We start from the raw sequence: 20,097 nt of genomic DNA on the forward strand, positions 1-20,097 counted from the left end.
AGAGCCATTTCTGGATATTTCTGGGTTCTACTGCTCAGAATCAGAAATGGGAGGAGAATATGTTAATGATTTCTAGGAAATCATACGTTTATGTTTGAATACTTAATGAATATGCATGAATGATTTATGTATCAGATGTATGATTTTAGTGCTTGGTGTGTTGTGAGAGCTCTCACCCGAGCACCAGCCATCAATAAAGGAATGTCTGCTTATCTGCATCACATTGGTGTTGATAAGTTCTTGTGATGGTTTGACCTTGACTAAATGCCAGGTACCCACCAAGTCGCTCTATCTCTTCCCCCGCTTTCCCTTTGTTTTCTCAACAGGGCAAAGCGGGGAAAGAAAATAAGATAGACCAACCCTTGTGGGTAAAGCAAAAGCAGTTTTAATATAAGCAAAATGAAGCAAAGGTCCACGCACACAAGCAAAAAACCCGAGATTTATTCTCTACTTCCCATGGAGAGGCGCTGTTGGGCCTTCTCAGGAAGCAGGGCTCCCATATGCGGAGTGGTTGCCTTGGAGGATGAAATGCTGGGGTTTCAACCCCAAGCCCCAAATTAAGGTTGACATGTGGGTGATTCCCACAGCCCTTCACAAAGGGGGGTGAGTTTGCCTTTAGGCTTCCCTCCAGGGTGCAGCCGGCCTGGCAGACAGAGCCATTGGGTAAAGGAGCCCCAGGGGTCTGCATTAAGTAACCCAAGGTCAGGTGTCCCCCTTAGGGATAAAAGCTGGGACCCCTTGCAGGAGGGGCAGTGTCTGTGTGTGAGGGGGATGCCCTGTGCAGAGTTCCCTGTTGGGGAAGGACCTCCCGCCTCCCTGGGACTGGGCTCCAGTCAGGTCTGGCCTTTGTAAATGTGGGCTGTGTAGAGATTCAGTATGTGGCTTCCTTGGTCTTACGTGTTTGGTTTGTTGACTCGGTTGTCTCCTGTCCCTTCTATGGGAGACTGCATTTCACCATTTATTCCACCATTGTTGGTCGTGCGGTCGTTGTTGGAGTCAGTGGGATTGATGTCAGTTATGTATAATCTGACTGACTTGTTTGTACCCCCAGCGCTCACCCATGTACTGACCCTTTTGTATCAAATACAGTTTGGTTATTGGTTCTTCTTTATGCTGGCTGTGTCCTTTATGCTAGGCCTGATAATTGGCAAAACCAAGGGTGACCCCACCCCCTTCCTCCTTTCTCCCAGCTTTATACTGAGCAGACGTCACAGGGTCTGGAATGTCCCTTTGGTCAGCTGGGGTCAGCTGTCCTGGCTGTGTCCCCTCCCGAGATCTTGCCCACCCCGTCCCACTGGGGAAATGTCAGAAAGAGCCTTGGTGCTGTGTGAGCACTGCTCAGCAGCAGCCACAGCACCAGGGTGCTGCCAACACCCTGCCAGCTCCCAGCATAAACCACAGCACCATGGGGCTGCTGTAGGGGAAAAACAATTCCAGATCAGCCACACCCAGTCCAGTTCTTTATTCTGAATTTTCGATGACAGTTTCTGGCAACCCAGATGGGACCTCGCTGAGAGAGGCCGGAGGAGTCGGGGACCTGATCAGTTCCAGCCAGCACCAAGGATTTCTCAGGGATACCCATCGATCCCCGATCCGTAAAGCTCTTCACGATGTTCCCTGGATTTTGGTAAGACACTTCTTTAGCGTAACAGTGGAAGTCTACCAGTCAGATGCGCAAGGTTGGACTAAAGCATCCTAGTGGAAGGGGAAGCCAAGGCATCTGCCCGCAAGACATAAGCAAAAGCTACTGCAGGGCTGGACAGTTTGTAATGCGGAGTAATGTAATCCTATATGCTATAGTGTTTTCACTGTTATGATTGAGATTTGTGTTACAGAAATTTGTATCTGTTCTGTGGAATTTTGGGTTAAGATTAATGGTTGTGTAGTGGTGTGTTGTACTCCTGTGTTTAAAATAATAATTGTGGGTGTGCGTGAGCCTGAGATGTACAAATAAGTATGAAGCGAGTGTGGAGTTTGGATTCACGGTTCTGTTACCCCACGAGGGGGGCAGGGGAGAAGGACCAAGTGAAAGATTCAAGTGATTAAATATTATACTGTGGAGTGGTTTAAAAATGGCTTCTAAGTTATCTCATTTGTTCAAAAGTAAAAGTATGGGTAATCTGGCTGCAAATGGTAAGATTCCAAAAACTTCTCCATTAGCACATTGGGGAGATTTACATGATGACTTACGAAAGAGTCAAATGACTGAATATTGTAATTACTGGAGTCCTCTGTATATACTGGACTATCAGGAAAGATGGCCCATGAATGGGACACTGAGTTATAACACCATTCTGCAGTTAATGCTGTTCTGTAGGAGGAAAGGGAAATGAAGTACCATATGTAGATTTATTCTTTTACTTGAGACGGAGAATGGATTGGCAGGATGAATGTAAGCTAGTAGAGACAATTTGGTAATGGCCATGACTTCTGTTAATAAGAAGGTGAAAAAATGTTGTCCAGCATGTGATATTGGAAAAAGGTGCTTAAAGGAAATAGCTGCCCCCAAAGAATGAAGGACCAGAGTTAGATAATAACCTCTCCTAGGAGAGAAAGGAATCAGGGTCGAGAGAATAGAGAACAGGTGGAGGAACCAGAAAGCAGTGGAATAGAGGATGTGGAGGAGGGAACCTCTGAGGTTGTAATTCATACTCCTATTTCTTGAAGGACCCGACAGCAGGAGCAAACAATAGCTCCCCTGAGCAAGGAGTTGGTAATGATGGGCCAGTGTATGTGAAAGTGCCTTTTTCAGTCATGGACTTGATGGCTTGGAAGCAGGCAGCAGGGATATATAGAGAAGATCCTGAAAGAGTAAACAGAGTGGTAGATACTATAATTAGAACAAAGAACCCAGACTGGAGTGATTTACAGGTGATCCTGGATAATTTACTGGATGACACAGAAAAGCAGATGGTATTAAAGACTGGCAAAGTGCAGGCAGAAGTGGCTGTAATGAGTGGGACAGTGGGTGGAACATTAGAGCAGGATTTTCTGTCTGGGGATCCGCAGTGAGATCCAAATCTTGTGTAGTACAGAGAAAGATTGAGTGGGTATCAAAAATGGATTTTATATGGATTTAAACATGCCATGCCTAAATCTCTGGATTGGTCGAAATGATATGAGGTGAGACAAGATAAGAATGAATCTCCCTCTGCGTTTCTGGAAAGACTGAAGGAAGCTGCCAGAAAATACACTGATTTCAGAGTAGAGACAGAATCAGCTCAGAGACAATCAGCTCTGATTTTACTGGGACAGTCGGCACCAGATATAAGAAAGAAACTTCAGAAGCTAGAGGGAGAGGATTCTAGAAGCCTGAATAAAATGCGGAAGCAGCATGGAAAGCATATAATAACAGAGAAAAGAGGAAAGGAAAACCGGTAAAAATAGATTGTTGGCTGTAATGACAGGGACAGCAGGCAGAGGACGCGATAGAGGAAGAGGACGAGGAGTCAGTGGAAGGAGAGGATTTATGACTCTTGGAAATTGGAATTTTAACACCACCTTAGGAATGAATCGGTGTGCTTTGTGCAGGGAGGAAGGACACTGGAAAAGAGATTGTCCTAAAAATGGGAGTGTTCTGCAGGTGACAGCTAGAATGATGGTCTTAGATGAATGAAGGGGACCGGAGGGGAACACAGCTGAGCCTCTGGTTGTAATTAAGCTGGGAGAAAAAGAAGCTAAATTTCTAGTAGATACAGGAGTGACATTTTCGGTACTAAATATTTGTAAAGGAAAAATTGGAACAAACCCAGCAATAATAGGAGCAACAGGGAAAGAAGAAAACAGGCCATTCCTATAACCCCTGGATTTGAAATTTGGAAATAAAATAATTACACATGAATTCTTGTATGTACCAGAATGACCAATACCCTTGTTAAGAAGGGATTTGTTATCTAAATTAAATGCACAAATTGTTTTTGAAGAAGGAGAACTTTTCTTGAAAATACCTGAGTCAAAACTAGGAGAAATCTTGATGATACAAGAAAAGGTGAAGAAGCAAGAGATTCCACCAGAGGTGGACCCTGCAGTAATCCCTACCGTATGGGAAACAGATATTCCTGGCAAATCAAAATTAGTGGCGCCTGTAAAAATAGATTTAAAGGAAGATGCAGGAACAGTAAAAAATAAACAATAGCTAATCAAACCAGAAGTCAGACAGGAGCTGAAGAAATTAATTGATAAATTTTTGGAATATAAAATTTTGGAGGAATGTGAATCTAATCTCCTATTTTACCAGTTAGGAAGCCCTTGGGTGAATACAGGTTAGTGCAAGACTTGAGAGCAGTGAATCAAATAGTCAAGGACATCTATCCCGTAGTAGCAAATCCTTGTGCATTGTTGACAGCATTAAAAGAGACTCAGTGATTTACGGTGCTTGATTTGCAAGATGCTTTCTTTTGTAGAGTTCTGGAGAAGGAAAGCAGAAAATTGTTTGCTTTTGAGTGGGAAAACCCACAAACTGGGCAAAAGATGCAGTTGACATGGACAAGACTACCCCAAGGATTTAAAAATAGTCCAACAATTTTTGGAAACCGGCTGGCAAAGGAGCTTGAAATTTGGAAACAGGACAAACCAAGGCTGGGACATTTACTTTTACAGTATGTGGATGCCATACTGATTGCTACGGAAGAAAGATTTACCTGCATACAGGTAACTATTGACCTTTTGAATTTTCTGGGACTGAATGGGTACAAGGTATCCAGGAAGAAAGCCCAAATATCCTGCCAGACTGATATATTTGGGCTTTGAGATTTCAGAAGGGTAGCGGCAGTTAGGAAAAGATCGTAAAGAAGCCATTTGTGCTATACCTGGGCTGAAAAATATTAATGAACTCAGAGTGTTCTTAGGAATGACAGGGTGGTGTTGCCTCTGGATCATGAATTATGGTCTAACAGCTAAACGTCTGTATGAGGCCGCAAAGAACTCTCCTTTTGTGTGGGGCCCACAGCAACAATGGACTTTTATGGAATTGAAACGTGCTTTAATGTCTGCACCTGCTTTAGGACTTCTGGATTTAACTAAAGATTTTCAGCTGTTTGTTCATGACAGACAATGCCTTGCACTAGGCGAGCTGACTCAGAGGATGGGAAGCTGGAAGTGACCAGTCAGAGCCTTTTCCAAACAATTGGACCCAGTGAGTAAAGGGTGGCCAAACTGCCTTCGAGCTGTGGCTGCACCAGTAATGCTCATACAAGAAGCTCGGAAATTGACTTGGGAAGAACAATAACAGTCTGTGTCCCACACATGGTGATAACTGTTTTAGAACAGAAGGGGGAACATTGGCTATCTCCAAGCCGAATGATGAAGTACCATGTAGTATTGACTGAACGGGATGACGTGATTCTGAAAATGACTAACCTGGTGAATTCCGCATTGTTTTTAAGTTTCACACGGGAGGAAGGACAACTGGAGCATGACTGCTTGGCCACCATCAAGTATGTTTATTCCAGTCGAGAAGATTTGAAGGATGTACCATAGACTGGGAATTGTATACAGATGGCAGCAGCTTTATGGAGCAAGGAGTTCGGTACGCTGGATATGTGGTAACAACAGACACCACAGTTATAGAAGCAAAGGCATTGACAAGTAACACATCAGCTCAGAAAGCAGAACTTATTGCTTTGATTCAAGCCTTAGAACTAAGTGAAAAGAAGAAAGTAAATATTTGGACAGATTCAAAGTATGCTTTTGGGGTAGTACATGACCATGGAGCTTTGTGGAAAGGAAGGGGATTATTGTCCTCTCAGGGATCAAATATTAAGCACCAATGAAATTTTACAATTATTATGAGAAGTTCACAAACCAGATCAGGTAGCAATCATGTACTGTAAAGCATATTATGTTGGAAATACAAAGGAAATTGCTGGAAATAATTTGCCTGACAGAATGGCAAGAAAAGTAGCAAAGGAATGAGCGTTACAGATGGCATTAATTACCTCCAAACCAGTAACCCTTCCGAGGGAAAAGCCAAAATATTCAGAGGAGGATGACAAGTTGGGCCAATTGCTAAATGCTAAGAAAATTTAGCTGGATGGTGGGTAACTATAATGGACAAGTAGTGATTCCACCCTTTTTGATGAGAGAAATAATTCAAACAAGACATCAGGAATGTCACTGGGGAGCAGAAGCCTTAGTAACTTATTTACAAAAACAAGCGGTATCAGTTAAAATGTTAGGATTAGCTAAAATAACTGCAAAATGTGAAGTATGTTTGAAAAATAATCCAGTGATTAAGAAAAGAGTCCAAATGGGTAGGTTGAGATCTGGTATAGAACCTGGAGATTATTGGCAGGTAGATTTCTCAGCATTACCTAGACAAAATGGGTACTGATACATTCTGGTGGGGGTTGATATTCTTACAGGGTGGCCAGAAACTTTTCCCTGTTGTACCACACAAGTAAAAGTAGTAGTAAAGTGGTTACTATGAGAAATAATTCCAAGGTTTGGAGTTCCTATTGGAGTTTCTTCTGACAGGGGTCCCCACTTTGTTGCTGAAGTAGTCCAAAAGGTTAGCAAAGTTCTGGGTATCACTTGGGATTTACAAGCGCTATGGAGGCCACAATCTAGTGGGAAAGTAGAAAGAATGAATCGGACCCTAAAAAGACAAATAAGTAAAATCTGTCAAGACACTAATTTTAAAATGGCCTCAAGCACTTCCATTGGCATTGCTACGGATTAGAATACAACCAAAGAGTGGACCCCCAGTCAGTCCTTATGAATTATTGTATGTGAAACCTTATGAGTCCCCAGAACCAAATCCAAACATGTGTGTGAAAGGGAAACAAGATGTGTATAACTATTTGCTTTCCTTAGGAAAAACTTTGACTGCAATTCGGAGTGTGGAATAGACCTTTATCCCTGGAAAATCCGGTGCACAACTTTCAACCAGGAGATTATGTCTATATGAAGACGTGGACTTCTGAACCTCTGCAGGAATGCTGGAAGGGACCTTTTCAGATACTGTTAACCACCTTTATGGTTATCAAGATTGCAGAATCAGATGCTTGGATACATTATACTCAGGTGAAGAAGGCACCTACTCCATGGAAGATTTTTAACCAAGATCCAGAAACTTTAAAACTGACCCTGAAACATGTCCAATTTTTCACGTCAGTTTGCGATTGTTCTCTTTATATCAGCCTGGAAGGTGATACTGATGGGGTCCTGGGCTGACCTGGTGGCTAGAAGCAAAAGACAAATAGAAACAGAACAACTGATTAACATTCCCAAAGAAATACCTGGAGAAAATTTGATCCTAGGATTGATCAAAGGATTTGCCAATTTACAGAATGTCATGCAGATTACTGCTTGTCTACCACTTGTCTATTCCTTGGGGAATCTTAACTATGAATCTGTCCAACCTGGAACATAAAAACAAGACCATTTATTGTGAACAAAGGCCAGTGACTCAATGGTCTGAACAAGTAGAAATTATCAGAAAACAATGGAAATCGATGGGCAGAGAAACAGATTGTATGAAATTATTGAATCATCATTTCACACCAGTCTCTTTTTCCAAAGGGCCAGGTCCGGAACGAGGGTTGCTGCGATGGTGCTCATATGATGTAGAGATCGAAACCAATGAGAGCAGAAGTATCAAGGAATGGAAGTGTAACAAAACTGGTCAAATTACACAAAAAGGAAGAACAATGGGATTCTATATGGTCTGTGTCCATATTCTCTCCGTTTCAGTACATGGCTAGGACCCCTTGCTGTTTTACCTGGGATGGAAAAGTGTTTGCAGTCCTTCCCTCAGTGAATGGAAATTCCTCAGAAAAGGAAAGCAAACTGATGTCATGGTGGAGATGTGAGAAGGTGTATGATTGCAGCAGTGCAGACAATAATTCAGAGAATTCCTCCTCTGGCAGCTGCTTTAAAATTTGGTTGTTTTTGTCAAGGGTTTTATAATAATCTTAATTTAACCAGCACATTCACACCCAGGAGGGGAACCTTGTTCAGCTGCAGAAAATCTACTATTCAGAGTCCAGGACATTTAGTTTGGGCATTAAGTGATGGAACCTGGACAACATGCTTACCACTAGATGGAAAGGTAAAACAAATTACTTTAGGCATGCCAATGTTGTGCCCAATTTGGAAAAAGTCCCCATTTAAAGGATCCTTAGAAGATCTGAAATTACAAAGAACCAAAAGATCAAAACCAGAAACTGACCACTGGAATGAACCCTCAACAGGAGTGAGGGTTGTTTGGGCTTTAGAGTCTTTCCTAAACAGCCCAATGGCCTCATATAGAAACAGAGAATGGCTTTATCAGCTAACTGGACAAGTAGAAAAATTAGCGAACGTCACCACAAAAGGATTTAAAGAACTAAACATTCACTTACAAGCAACTTCTCTAATGACACTTCAGAACAGAATGGCACTAGATATGCTTCTGCTAAAGGAGCATGGAGTGTGTGGGTACTTCAAAGACAGGTTAGATCATTGCTGTATTCGTATTTCAAACGTCACCCAGGATGTAGAACAGGACCTGAATTTGTTAAGCAGACTTGAGAAAGATACTGAGATGTTTCAAAAGGGTATGTCTGAAGATTGGCTGGGTAAAATTTTTAATGGATTAGGATGGAATTTGAGCTTGTGGTTACAGTCTATAATTAAAACTCTGTTTCTGTTACTAATTGTCTTTTTGATGATCATGCTGCTATATGCCTGTTTAAAGAAACAATTGACCAGTAAAATTGCAGTCAATCAAATGATCGAGAGAGGTTCCTATTATTCCACCAGAATACAGTCTGCCACCAAAATATGCTGAAGCAAATAATAGATTCTAAGACAGCAATAAATAAATGCTGTGTAGAATAATGTGAAAGTATTGAAATTTTCAACACTTTCAAAGGGGGGAAATGTGACTGATTTGCCATTAATTAGAACAAATTGTGTTTGATTCTAATATGATTATAGAATTATGAGAAATATTTTAGTAGAAATGGTATGTTTACATTTATTGTATTTTGCACATTTAACCAGCAACCAAATGCTACTACTAAATCCTCTGTACAGCTCTGTACCAAGGCTGAAAGAATTGGTCAAAATCACCTGGTAGGAACGTTTAGAACCCAAGATAACAGGCTTAAGGTTTAAGATAATTTGGTTGCAGCAGATACAGTGTTTACTTATAGGAGTATTTTATGACCTAGAAGAATGCATAGAGATGTCAGAATCCAGAATTAATGGGAATTGGGGAAAGTCAACTGTAGCAACTTGTAAGTACTTGCCAAGAAACAGTGAAATTAGGGAAAAGGTAATTCCGGCCGGGGGAGATCGTGACCACCGACTCATGGACCCCCGGCCCACATTACACCCCAGAGCCATTTCTGGCTATTTCTGGGTTCTACTGCTCAGAATCAGAAATGGGAAGAGAATATATTGGTTTAGTGTTTATGTATGAATATGCATGGCTGAATCCTGTATCAGATGTATGGTTTTGGTGCTTGGTGTGTGCTGTTAGCGAGAGCTCTCACTCGCGCACCGGCCGTCAATAAAGGAATGTCTGCTTATCTGCATCACGCTGGTGTCGGCAAGTTCTTTGTTCCGGGTTTCGGTGACAGTGTCACCCTGCGTGGTTTCGGCCCCGAAACGCCTCACGCTGCCGCACGCAGAGCGCTCCGCGGCGGGATCTGCGCGAAGCGCGGCCCGGCCCGGCCCGGCCGCGGGGCTGTTCTCCGCGGGGCTGTTCGTTCTCCGCGGGGCTGTTCTGTTCTCCGCGGGGCTGTGCTGTTCTCCGCGGGGCTGTTCTGTTCTCCGCGGGGCTGTGCTGTTCTCCGCGGGGCTGTTCTCCGCGGGGCTGTTCTGTTCTCCGCGGGGCTGTGCTGTTCTCCGCGGGGCTGTTCTGTTCTCCGCGGGGCTGTGCTGTTCTCCGCGGGGCTGTTCTCCGCGGGGCTGTTCTGTTCTCCGCGGGGCTGTGCTGTTCTCCGCGGGGCTGTTCTCCGCGGGGCTGTTCTGTTCTCCGCGGGGCTGTTCGTTCTCCGCGGGGCTATTCTCCGCGGGGCTGTTCGTTCTCCGCGGGGTGCGGGCGGGGCCGTGCCGGGGGTGCCGGGAGCGCCCCGGCCCGCCATGGCGAATCCCGCCCCCTGCGCGCGCCGCCGCCGCCACCACGCGAGGAGAGCTCGCGCCCGGCCGCCGGGGGGTGGGGCTACTAGGCCCCGCCCCCTCGCCGGCGGCGCCGCATCCAGGCGGCCATTTTGTGTCGCTGCGCGGTCGGTGGCGCTGGGCTCGGCGCGGAGCGGGGCCCGCGGCGGTTCGGCTCCGTTCTAACTCTTTCTCCCGTGCAGATCCCTCGGTAAGAGCGCGGCGGCGCCCGGGGGGTGCCGGGCCGCCTGCCCTGCCCCGCGCTGCGGGCCCGCGGCGAGGCGCGGGGAGGGAGGCCGGGCGCGGCGCGGCTGGCACGCGTCCCCGCGCACAAAGGGCCGGGCCGGGCGGCGCCTCCTGCGCTGCGGGCCCGGGGCGCCGAGCGGGGGCCGCTTCCGCCTCGCCGCGGGCTGGTGCGTGAGGCCGGGGGCCGCGGGCTGGCGCTCGCCCGCCCGCTCCCTCCCTCCTTTTCTCCCGCGCCCGGCGGCCCGGTGAGTATGTGCGGGCCGAGCGCAGGCGCCGAGGGCCCGGCCGGCGGGGGCGGCCGAGTGACCTTGCGGCGGCGCCGGGGCCGGAGCCCGAGCCCGTGGCGGGGCCGTGGCCGGAGCCGGAGCGCGGGGGCTCTGCCGGCGGCGGCCGGGGCTGGGCGGGCGCGGGCGGTGCCGCGGCGGTGTGGGGGTCGTGCGGCCGGGAGCGGGTCCTGGCGGGAGGCGCGGGCGCGGTCCCGCTGTCGGCGCCTCGCCCTCCCGGCGCGGGAGGAGGCGGCTCGGGGCCGGTGCCGGTGGGGCTCGTCCCGGGGAGGCTCATCGGGGCCCGGCGGCTGCGCCTCGCCCGGCCGCCGGGGGACGAAGCGGGGAGGAACCTCGCGTGGGGCAGGTACCTGCCCCGCACGGTGTGCCTCGTTGCCGGGGTTGATTCCCGTAGGCGGTTCGGCTTCAGCTGGAACCTTCTGGCCTTTTTGTGTCCCGTGCGGTCTTGACCCCATGTTCATCTTGCTGCATTTTGTCCCTTTGGGGTGTCTTTATGGAACAGAAATAACTGTGGAGCCTTACAGTAACCTGAAAGCTTCTTTGTGTCACACCTGTTTAACGCACAGAATTGCACCATATTCTTTTTCCTGACAGACCTAGTTTAGAATATGACTTATTGCCACCAAGATGGATTACTGTGCTGGTTGGCTTGGCATGGATGTCAAACTAGCCATAGCAGGGCTTGGGTAGTTGGAGCAGGTTGTCTGTACAATTTTGAGAAACAGTGAAAATCTTTGTGGTACCAGAGGTGTTTCTGTGATCTCAGGCTATTGTTTCTAGCTTAAATGCTTGAAAATAGATCAGGAGGGATATTTGAATGTTGCGTCCAAGCTGGATAAAATAACTATCTTCTTTCTGTGTGCAGAATTTGGTGTTGTTTGCAGTAGGAGAATAAAACCGAATGTTAAAAATGATACTAATGGTTTCAAGTAACCTTTTGTAGGTATTTGTATAGAAGCTTGTAACTGAGCATCTCTATAGCAGATGCTTTTGACCTGAGTTCATGTAGTTTTCTGTGATTTCACATGACCAGTTTCCAAAAAAAGCCAAGTCAGAAGGCCAGCAGGGAAGATCACTCATAGTATAATTCTCCATTTAATTTTTGTGTGACTTGTTTAGTAGTTCTGGAATTGAAGGTGGCTTAGATGAATACTCAACTGACCAAAGTCAGTTCGTGGAAGAGTTCAGTTTGCATTCTTACTGACAAGTTCGTTGTTGTCTCCTGAATGGAAATAAAATTTTACTTGAGCAGTCTGAGAGTAAAGTCTGCTTGCCTGTAATCCAGAGTAATTAATTAAGGTCACGTTGGGAATGAAGCTGGAATAGTAATTGTTTATAACAGTGCTGCCTTGACTGAAATGCAGGAAGCATGTAATTAATTCTTACCTTTAATTAGACAAGTTCTCTGAAGCGCTTTCTTTTGCTCTTGTAGTTCCTGGATAACCTAGGCAGTGATATTGACCTAAATTCTCCCCCTTGGTCAGGAGAGGAGGGTGCAATTCCTAATTTAATTGTAGGGGATGACAAATTCTCCATAACTGCATATTTTATTTTTAACTGTGTCTCTAGAAGCTCGGTATTGTGTGTAGCTGTAATTTGTCAGGCCTTGACAGGAGGTGACACTGCTGCTGTAGAAAAGCTGTCCTGCCACTTGTCTCCTCTTTTCTGCCCATATGGCCCTGTCCTGTGCAGATGTGAGCACTTGTGCAACAGTGTTGTGAGCTGAGCTAAAGAATGTACACGGGGGGCGGGGGGGGGAGGATTTAGTGTTCAGCCCCACAAGTGGTTGTCGTCAGTATTTAAACTGTGTTCTTGATGGTTGCCTAATGGCATGGGTGCAGTGGTCTTTCTTAAAATTTAAGAGGAAAAAAAAGTTGCATATACTTTGGACTTAATGGTGCATCATACTGAGAAGTCTTGTGAAGTGCTTGTTCATTCAACAGTTAAAGAAGTCTACTCATTTCTTTTTTGCTTCAGTTTATTCCTTATCATTTTCATACTTCTGTTTCTTGCTTACCTACAGGTTTATTTTGACTACTTGTGCTCCTTGTAGGAAAAGACTTTTTTCAGGTAAGAAATAATGACTTGGAGCTCTTTGTTTATCTTTGCTGTCAAAATGCCAATAGCTACATGGCTTATATATTTCAAAAAACCTTTTGGAACTGGTGGCTTTTCAGTTTTTCTGTGGATAGAAATGCCAGACTTAAGTCCGTGTATGTGAATGTTTAATGTGTCTGTGCTGAGTGACTGCAGATGTGTGTGGCAGAAAATAATGCATGTTGGAATATAATTGCTTCTTTTTGAGGCTTCTTAGTTTGTTGACATGCTTTTATGTGGTTTTGCTGGGCTTGAGAACTTTCAGCTGGCCTTGTTTCAGTATAGCCACCTGCAGTCTGCCTTATTAAGAACTCCATTTCAGGTTCCTGAAATTGCTTAAAAATATATAACTTCCTCCATCTGCATCTTTAGCTGGATAGTCTGTATTAAAAGAAAGAAGGGAAGCACTACTGCTTAGTGTGGGGTAGGGTATATTTTCCATATGAAGTTAGCACCTGATCTTGTTGCTGATGTTAAAATATTAATTTTAAAATGGGCTCCTTCTTCTGCTACTTATACTCATCACTTCTTTCCCAAGGAAATGGAGAATATCCTCTTGTTCACAGAGTGCTTGAGTCAGGAAACTGTCCTGAAGACCTCTAGTGCTCCAGATCTAGACCTGAGCATCCTTAGCCTGTGCATCAGTGACACAGTGTCATTGATAGGATTTGATGTTAGGGTTCTTAGTTAGTCTTAAAAGTGAAGGCTTAAAGCCTAAAGGCTTCTGTTAAGGTAGCAAAGGTTGCAAGTATACCACTTATTGCTTCTTTAGTATAATGCAAGTTGCTAACTGCTTTTTTATGTGATCTCCTGTTTTTATATTAGTCCTTTGCCTAGATTGCAGTTCTGTCTTCTCAGTATTGCTGTCATCAGTCTTGCAAAAAGATGCACTGATACTTCTCTGTTTGTTTTTGTTTTTCCTGCTCTCCTTTCATCTCTGAGCTGGGGGACAGGTCTACAAGCAGCAGTGCTTGAAGTGCTAAGGCTTGCACAACAGGCCCAAGCCAGAGTTGACCTATAGATGAATCCTGTATATTTTATAACTGATAGCCATTGTGCTAGTAGGTATTGTACTAAGTTATAACAACCCACTTATGGTGATGTAAAAAGTGCTAAAGCATTGAAGTACTGCAGCCTGAACAACAGGCCCCAAGCCGAAGCTGCTAACTTAGTATGTAATCATTAACAAAGTATGTAAACTCACTAGTGAAAGATGTGGCCTAGAATATAATCACTAGTGAGGACGAAATGCTGAGAGAATGTATCCAGCTTCCTTTGTTCAAGGCTGAGAACCCATGTATTTGGCCTTGTTAGAAACTCTCTTGGTCTCGCCGCCCCCAACCCCCCGAGCCCTGGCCGGGCTTTGGGTAGAATCCAACAGGAGAATGAAAACAGAAATTTTCTGCTCAAAACAAAGGTGCCAGCTATTCTGGCTGCCGATCTCTGGTATATAAGGCTGGACCTGCTCACAGCGACTTTGGACGCCTCACCTATGGGTGGACACACTGTGTAGGATTTCCCACTGTCTGGGACAGGCTTTGCAAATCCTTGCTGTAACCGGGGCTGCCCAGCAACTGCAGATCTGGATGATGATAACATGGGCAAGTGGTGATGGATCTTTCTTAATCACTATTTTCTCTATCTCTGGTAGTAATAATTTGATGCATTACCCTGTATTCTCCTGTTTGTTGCTTTAAGTACACTATTCTGCTTTTTCTTACTGTATGTTTTCTGTATTACACTGTTACATTATTTGGTTATCTCCAGTAAAATACGCCTGCTCTTTTCACTCTGGTGTCCGAGTTTAATTGGTGTCCTTAATCAGCAAAACAGTGCTGCACCCCTTTTTTTTCCTTCTTGTAATAACTTGGGGGAGTCACATCTTCCCTGCAGTGTGGCACATACATAGATGATTTGTCTGCTTAATGCCTTATCTTAAATGAAGATGTAGTTCATCAGAGCTCATGGTAGTGTAACTTGCAGATTTACCTTTATTTCACTGTCATGAAAATACTCTCTTCTTTATCAGCAAGTAGAGTAGATTCGGTCCTGTCCAGTCAGGAAGGAATTGAATTATGAAACGGTGAATGTGATATCTAAGTGTCAGAACACTGCTGGCTGGCTGGAAACCATACCCTGAGGGAAAATACTTTTAGTGGACAATACTGCAGGTGCTATAAATTATCTGTGGAAAATGTTTCTCAAGATTTGTTTTTATGGATGTTTTTACAGGTAGACTTCTAAAAGTCAGAAGTTCAAGTCCAGTTACTGCTGCAGGTACTGTTACCAGTTCATTTTTGTGTTTTCCTACTGGCTCCTTCTATTTTTGGTCATAATATTTTCCTCCGATAGCTAAAGTATATGTTGATACTCACTGGTAAGAAAAATCTTAGGCTCAGCAATCTGCTGTAAGTGTACAGTGTGCTGCTGGAACACCCAGAGCAACCTCAAAACCAGGGGCAGGATGTATGGTCAAAACTGAGCAATTAATTGGTCAGCTTATTGACCAACACGTAGCCTTAAGTATTAAATTTCTATCTCAGACGTGGTCTTTGCTAGAATACCAAGGTATTACTTTCAGCAGGAATGTAGGTGTTAAAATTTCAGATCCACTTAATACTTCGATGTTGTACTGGCTTTAAATCATTGGCATCAAGTGCAGAATGGTGTTAGACTGTAATCTAGGTGGTGTAGCCAAGCAGGCAGTGTGTAGGCAAGTGGAAGTCATGTTCTTGGACCTTGCCCATTTCTTAAAGGTATGTTGTTTTAAGAAGAAACATGTTGTCTTTGCAAAATCATGAAATTGTCATGAGGTTTTGAGCCCACGTGTTGTTCCTTTCTTCACCTGTTGTGCAAGGCCACTCTCTGACAGTTAATAACTTGTCCAGGGTGGTTTAGTGTGTTCAACTGTAGGCTGCTGGAAGACCATCCTAAACCAAATGCTTAAATATAGTCCTGCTGTCAGTAAGTTTGTCGAAGGAGTTCTGTGGGATTTTGGGGATTTTTGCTTCTGGGGAATTATAGAATGGCAATCAGAATCAGTCCACTTTTTTCCTTTTCCCTGTGTCATTTTCATTTGACAAAGGCACTGTGAGCCCATAGGTACCCACTAGGCAGGTTTTTGAGGACAGCTACACTCAGTTTATTCAGCATTGTGAAGTGGTTTCATACAGCTTCAATTCAGGTAGAAAAACAGGAGAAATTGCACTGGGGTGCCCAACCTGTGGGCTGAATTAGGCTGCTCGGAACAATTCAAGTGGCTGTAGCTTGTTTCTGCTACTCCTCCTGCAGTTGGCAGAAGCCTTGCATGTGTTGACATGAATTGGATTTGTGGATGAAGAAACTGTTCTGGAGAAACTCCTTTAGTTTATTTCTTGTATGACCAAAACGGATCCCTCTGTCATATGATGAATGTTTATCCAACTGAGGGTGTCTTCGTGGACAGAAGTGGACTGCGTTTGGTCATTTTGGCTTGTGTTTGTTCACATGGCTAGGCATACATGGGTTGATGTGGTGAATGCTCGTGACTTGGAGACTGTTCTTTCATAAGAAACAATGCAGCTTGCTTGAGCTGTCTGCAGGTCTTTTTAGTTGTTAAACATTTGAAGTCTCATTATCCTTGAAAGAATTCTTGCTGATATATTAATTTGCATCTTAAAATATCCTTCATGCTACATTTATTATTTCTTAACTAAGATCTAAAACAATAGAGATGTTGAAGTCTTAAGTTGCTAGAAGCTTTTACAATGAAAGAAGTGTTTTATACAAGTTCTTTCTCTGATTTGTTAGGCTGCTTCTTTCGTGGTAGTTAGAATTACTTCTAAATACAAGAAGGGTTTTTTCTGTCTCTGGGTATTTTTAAATATTCAGAAAGCACCTGTCTTAATCATGATACATCTTGAAAAGCCATGCTTGTTAAATAGGAGTGTATCTGTAGTTTGAGCTTGTTGAAGGCTTGTATCTGACCTAGGGTTTTGTTGTTTTTTTTTTTTTTTTTTAAATAACCTGTACTGGAAGATGACTTACTAAAGTTTGTTAACCACCATGGTGTTGGCAGCAGAGGTCCCCCGGTATGAGTAGGAATTGTATATTAGTTGCATCAGAACTGATGACTTCAGTTGTGTGAATCTCAGTCTGCTGTAATTGTTTTGCAAAAGAATTTTGATGTACTTCCAAATCTAGAACACTCAGGCATTTTGACCCTTTGACTCAGATTTGGCAGTTTAAATTTTGTTTATGTGTTGCTTTTCGTGGTTGGTATTTCAGAAATGAAGCCTTCTCTTTTTTAGCTGTGGTCTTCAGAGCCAAAGACTGTTTGGGTGATAGGAGTATAATTGATGCGGTGATATTTGTGGGGGTTTCTCACTAGTAGCTCTCATTAAACTCCTGGGAGGAAAAGAGGGTGTTAGACTTGGGGCAGATTGGTTGCATTTAAGTATCTTCAGATAAATTTGCTTCAAAGTCTTATCTGCCAAATAGCAGTTAGATAGAAAAGTGGGGAGAGCAGTTAAGAATTTCTGCAGCTTGGAATAACTGAGAAAGGGAAAGCAAAAAAAAAAAGGTGAATGAGATAAGGGGGGTGGGGACACTCAGTAGGAACTTTTTTCCTATTTAGCAATCCATTGGAAGAGATGGTGAACTCGTGATAATCTGTGCTGTGTCTTCAGCCTGTCATTTCACCTAAAAATCATACATTGTTAATGTACAAGATAAAATTGACTGTGGGCTCTAATTTCCTTTAAGAGCAACTTGGTCCATATGGTGCATTTAACATGTCAGTGATACATTCTTTAAATGTCTGCAGGCAGTACCTTGAGTTTTGAGTACTTGCGTATACAAGTATGATATTTACACTGTCCACTTGTTTAGTTAATGGCTTTGTTCTGAAATACCTGGTACAACAAAGTAGGAGTAGTGATAAAGTTACTAGTGGCTTCTGTTTGACAAAGGATAAATAAACTATGGAGAAATTTCATGTCAATATGCAGAGGGAGTGTCCATGTCTCTGTTGGGATCTCTAAGTTTCTCTCTAATTAGTAGCCTGCTGACCCTCTGTATGGAAATATTCTCAGATTAAATGGATGTTCTGGAGGTGCTGTTGTATGATTGGGATATTGTTGGCTGTAGAGGAAATATGTTTTTGAACCCTAAACTACTTTTAGTCTCAGAATTCACATGACTTATGTTTTTCCTTTCCTATAGTTATACAGCAGTGTTTGGAATGTTTGCAGCCATATAAGCAACGAGTTTCTTCTTGGTGAGTATAAGTATGGATCCTTGGTTTTGTTAACTGTAGCTTTTTTAGCTTTTGAAGTTTTGCTCTAAAACTTGGGGTTTTATTAATTCTTGCAGAAGCACTGTGTATAATATTTCTCTAAATTAAACCCTTATATTCTTAAAGACTGTACATTTTCAGTTGGAGGAAAAAATGGCAGTTTCATTGAAGTAGATTTTTTTTGAATATTACTTTATTTAGGAAAAACCTGCTCTATTTCTTGTGACTTAAATCCATTTTCCAAATCTTTTTGCTTGTTCAGTGTTGTAAGAGTGTTCGTCTTTTTTACCTTTAGTGTGTTACAGGAAAAGGGAAACCAGAACAGGTAAATGAGAGATGATCAAATGATTGAAAAGAATTCTTTTCAGTAATGAGTATTTATTTCTTTAATTGCACTTGGTAATTCAAATAGGTTTTATTATAGAAAAAAAAATTTTCTGTTCTGTTGAACTGCCCATGTTTATAACTACTGCTCCCATGTTGGTCTGTCCCAGTCTCACCACCAACTTGAATTGACAGCACTGTTACATGGGATGAGGATGAAAATGACATTCTCTGTGTCCTGTAATCTTAGGGGAGAGTGTGAGGATCTTGATCTGGGGAGAGTAACTTAGGTTTACTGACACCTTTACACTTTTATTACTGAGTAGTTTGAGTAGGTCTTGGTTTCCGCCTGAAGAGTAGAGCAAATACAGATTTTTACTGGTGTCAGTTTTGTTAGTCTACTTGTATAAACTAGAGGAAAAATAGGAGTCTGAAATAAAAATACTGAGTCTTATGCTTTGAGGGAATGTTTCAGTGTTGAGGAATTAGCTGTACAGTATTCTTGTTATGCAAATCGTAAGTATCAGTTCAGGATCCAATTTCAGTGTTGTGTTGCTCAGTCAGTTTGCCTGTGTAGTTGTTGAATGAATCTGGGAAACTTTTGAAGGAAGAAGTGAGTGCTGCTTAAGATCTAGTTGAGGATCCTACATGCAAGTAAGAACTGCATGTAGTCCCGTGTCTTGTTTGAAATGTGTCTTTTGGCTAGAAGAAGGTATGTGATGCAGTATTCCTTGGAATTGTTGCAGTGTCTAATGGTCTTCATGTCCAGTTCAAATCTTTCCTGTTTCTGCTCCTGTTGTATTAAAAAAAATAGACTGAAGATCCGAGTCATTGTGTTCTGAAATAACTGTGCTAAGGACATCTTCTGAAACTTAAAGGTTATGTTCTAAAACTTACTCATCTGGCTATGAAGTGGTATGTATAAACAAAACACAGGGCAGGAGCGTAGGGGTCCTGAGATAAATAGCTAGTACAGAAACCATTTCTGGGTTAATACTTTAACAGGTGTGGGGGTTTATTTCATTTACTTTATATGTAGGATAAAATACAGTGAGACATACTTCATGGTAGCAAAGCTGCTGTAGGCAGAATTTTTTGTCTGCAGGCAGTAAAAGTCTGTTGTAATCAGCTGTCCAAGTCAGCACCAAAACAATTTTTAAAAGTGGTGTTTAAATGTTTGTGATAGTTGTACTGAGTCCTCATAAGATGCCATTAGGATTGTGTAATATAAATGGTGTCTGTAAATACTGTTTTGCAGTCTGATACAGCCATTACCTTTTCTCATCTGCAGGTGTGTGGTTTCAGCACAGCATGGTTGTGGTCATCCACTTGCAAGGTCTTCTGATTGTGGTGGGGACCATGGACTTCTCTGGATTGACCATTCCTGATGGGGGCGTGCATATTGTAGGGGGTGAACTGGGTGAGGCTTTCATTGTTTTACCACTGATGAAGGTGCAAGGCTTGGTATCATGTATGCAGATGGTATCAGTAAAAGGTCAAAGCTAACTACTGCAGAGCAGTAAAAACCTTATGTGCAAAATGTGCTTGGACTTAGTCCTTGGCAGTTTCAAAATGAGCACATAGATATACTTAGTTTTGGAACACTGTGGTGCTGGGGTGAATGATAGAGTGAGCTTAGGCTTTGTGGAATCAACTGTAAACCTGTTTTGGCATAGAAACTGTTTATACTGCTATACACAGAGGAAACAAACCAAGCCTGTGTCTTGTTGCTTGTATAGGAACTGCAGGTCAAATCTTGGGGCTGCCTTTAGTGTCCCAGTTCAG

At 43.4% G+C, this 20,097-nt stretch overlaps 1 protein-coding gene across 1 annotated transcript in view; it reads left to right on the forward strand.

Annotated features, from left to right (window-relative positions):
- The first annotated feature begins 10,187 nt into the window (after positions 1-10,187).
- The window catches only part of PHF20 (PHD finger protein 20), a 75,275-nt gene continuing 65,365 nt past the window's right edge, over positions 10,188-20,097 (forward strand). The window contains exons 1-5 of the mRNA XM_074919861.1: positions 10,188-10,297; positions 12,640-12,686; positions 14,946-14,990; positions 17,916-17,970; positions 19,604-19,732. The gene's annotated coding sequence lies outside the window, so the exon portion shown is untranslated. The remainder of the gene's footprint in view (positions 10,298-12,639; positions 12,687-14,945; positions 14,991-17,915; positions 17,971-19,603; positions 19,733-20,097) is intronic.

This window comes from Athene noctua, chromosome 16 (assembly GCF_965140245.1).
Source record: "Athene noctua chromosome 16, bAthNoc1.hap1.1, whole genome shotgun sequence".
Classification (NCBI taxonomy): Eukaryota; Metazoa; Chordata; class Aves; order Strigiformes; family Strigidae; genus Athene; species Athene noctua.